The sequence below is a fragment of the Microtus ochrogaster genome, chromosome 2 (genome assembly GCF_000317375.1).
Source record: "Microtus ochrogaster isolate Prairie Vole_2 chromosome 2, MicOch1.0, whole genome shotgun sequence".
In the NCBI taxonomy this organism is placed as follows: domain Eukaryota; kingdom Metazoa; phylum Chordata; class Mammalia; order Rodentia; family Cricetidae; genus Microtus; species Microtus ochrogaster.
In genome coordinates, this window is record NC_022010.1 from 48,537,118 (window position 1) to 48,540,630 (window position 3,513).

Below are 3,513 nucleotides of genomic sequence, written 5' to 3' on the forward strand. Positions count from 1 at the left end.
GTGTTCAGCAGTACCACAGTGTGGGCTCCAGTGCCCAGAGAGAGCAGCATCAGCCAGACAGATGGTACATTTGGAGCTCAGAGGAGGTGGCAATTGGTGTCCTCATCAGACTGCTTCTTGGTTTGATTTAGGACATTGTTCCTGACTGGTTGAAAAAAAAATCCTGTGGAGTGATTAGAGTCTCAAGAACACATTGCTCAATACTTCTCAATGCTAAGAAATGATGCAAAAGTTCCTCTGGGTACTGCTTCCTTTAACATTTAGATACCGAGAGTACATGGTGTTTTTCCCCCAATGTTTGGGAACACTACAATAACTTCTGATTGGAATGATCAAGGTTAGTCTTTAATTTGTCTTATTTAAGTCATGAAATCATTAAGGAGAAGGGCACCTACATAAAAGGGCAGTGAGTAAATTTGAACAAGCAAATAACAAACAAAGAGACAGAAATACATGAAAAATCTTGAATCTCAGTAATAAATGAAGTGCAGATTTAAGATAGCTTTAGTCGTTGGGTTTAAAAATCATTACAGTAAACATCCACTGAGACTCTGTTTTTCCTCTATTTTTCCTTTATGGTATGAATTGAAAGGCATGTGGCCCCATGCACAGCACTATCCCATGAGAAAGATACACAAACAGAAACATTCTCCTATAAGTGTCTATCACAATGATCATAAAAGGAGAGAAAAGAAAAAGTCAATAAAATATTCTCTTATAAGAAGAATAAAGTAGGTTGTGATAGACACGCTGTCTTAGTTAGGGTTTCCACTGCTGGGAAAAGACATGACCACGACAACTCTAGAAAGGACAATTGGGGCTGGCTTGCAGGTTCAGAGATGTAGTCCATCGCTGTCATGGCAGGAAACATGGTGCTGAAGGAGTTGAGAGTTCTACATCTTGACCCGCAGGCAGCAGGGAGAGACTGTATACTGGACATAGCTTGAGCATATGTGAGACCTTGAAGTCCATCCCCACAGTGATGGACTTCCTGTAGTGGCATTTCACTTGTGTCTTTTTTTTAAATATTTATTTATTTATTTATTTATTTATTTATTTATTTATTTATTATGTATACAATGTTCTGTCTGTGTGTATCCCTGCAGGCTAGAAGAGGGCACCAGACCTCATTACAGATGGTTGTGAGCCACCATGTGGTTGCTGGGTATTGAACTCAGGACCTTTGGAAGAGCAGGCAATACTCTTAACTGCTGAGCCATCTCTCCAGCCCTCACTTGTGTTTTAATAAATAAAGTTGTCCGGGGGATTGGGAAAGTAAAACAGCCACACTGACCAGCCTTACAGACCAGGCAGCAATGACAAGCACCTTTAATCCCAGTAGCCATAATGACACACACTTTTAATTACAGTAGCCACACTAGTTGCCATAGAAACCAGGAGGTAGAGATGCATGCCCTTAATCCCAGAACTAGAGAGGATTATAAAACGGGAAGAGACAGTTCTCAGTCTCAGACTCATTCTGAGATTCCTGGAGAGTACGAGGTAGAGAGAGGTAAGAGCCAATGGCTGGCTGTTTTCACATTTCTGACCTTCAGATTGAAACCTAATTTCTCTCTCTTAGTTTTTATAATCATGCTTCAACTTTCCCCAATAGGGCCACATCTACTCCAGTAATGCCACACCTCCTAATAGTGCCACTCCCCATGGGCCAAGCATTCAAATGCATGAGTCTATGGAGGCCATACCTATTCAAACCACCACAGCAAGATACACACCAAAAAAAAAAAATCATCACATGATATGGAATAAGGAGTGGGTTTTAGTCTATTTTTTACTTGAGTACTTTCTAATTATAATAGACACTGGTACATTTGCAGCATCAAATAACACATCTATAAAAGAAACCCAGAGGTCAAAGTAGAATTTCTTCCATTTTTGCTTTCCAGTAAAATAAGAGCAAGGCAACATTGTTTGTTATGAATCTGGAGAACAATTTAATACGATAGCCTGCAGTGGTCATGGGTGCCAGGGAAGTGACTAAGGCGGCAAGATTCTCACCATCACCATGGCCTGGCTCGCCTGTGTCCCCTGCCAACTCCTTACATCCTCAGCGGGGACCTGTCCACTGCCACCACTGGGGATGACTCCAGCAAATGGGCACGGTGTTAGTTCTATCATGTGGGAGGCAGAGGCAGGAAAAGTTTGGGTCCAGCCTGGACTACACAGAGAGAGAAGGGAGGCGGTGGAGAACTTTTGGGCCAGGAATGTAGCTCTGTGTTGTCCTAGCATGCTTAGGCTCTGGGTTCAAGTCCAGGACCACTGAAACAAAAATGAAGAATGGTAGCCTGTTTTGATAGCTCAAGCCTGTAATACAGACCACTCAAGAGGCCAAGCATGAAGACTGCAAATTCAGGACCAACCCGGGCAGCTTAATGAGACCCCTGCTTTATATTAAAAGGTAAAAAGGAGCTTGGATTGTAGAGATTGCTTAGCGTTATAACCTTTGATTAGAGTATGCAAAGATGCCAGGTTCAGTTCCCAGCACAGAAGGAAATTGGGGGGGTCATTAAGAGGATAGTGAGGTGGGGGGCAAGGACAGATTAGGAATGACATGAAATTCAGGATGAGAATCGCATGAGTCAGACTATCGCTACTTTGCAGCTGTAGGGCTACACAGAAATGCACACTGCTTCACTTGAACTGTCTTTACACAGCTACTTCGTGTGTCTACCAGGCTTGCTCCTCTGACTTGTCTCTCACACCTGTGGCTTCTGCCCCAACACTCCTGTTTGCTTACTGTTTAGGCTCCTTATTACTCCAGTTCCCATAGTTGTGTGTGTGTGTGTGTGTGTGTGTGTGTGTGTGTGTGTGTGCGCGCGCGCGCGCGTGCGCATGCAGGTGCACACATTTGTGTGTGGATGGCACGTGCACAAGAGTGTGTGTGGATATGGAGGTCAGAGAACAGCCTTGGATGCTGTTCTTCAGGCACTAGTCATCTTGTCTTTTGAGTCAGGACTTCTCACTGGCCAGAGGTTCTGGTTAGGTCAGGTGGCTGACTGGTGAACCCCAGGGATCTGACTCTGCCTCCTCAGAGCTAGGATTGCAAGCATTCCACCACATCTGGCTTTTTACATGGATTCTGGGATTGAACTTGGGTTGTCATGTTTACAGGGTAAGCTTTTTATGGAATAAACTCACTCCCTGGCCTTAAAATGGTTAACTTTTGATTCTCATCTTCACCGGATTGAGAAGTGCCTAGTATATTAGTAAAACACACCTCTGGGTGTATCTGTGAGGATGTTTTCAGATTAACTAAGGGAGGAAGACCTGCCCTGAATATGAACGACACCGCCTCACAGGCTGGAGTCCAGGGGCAATAATAAAAGGAGAATGGAGAAAAGCCCACTGGGTGCAATTATTTTGCTTTGTATCCTGGCTGCCATGACAGGAACTGCCCTGAGCATCCTTCCCCTGTGGTCTGAAACATAAGCCAAAATAAATCTTTCTTTCTGTAAACTGTCAGGTATTCTGCTGCCGTGAGAAGAGATAGCC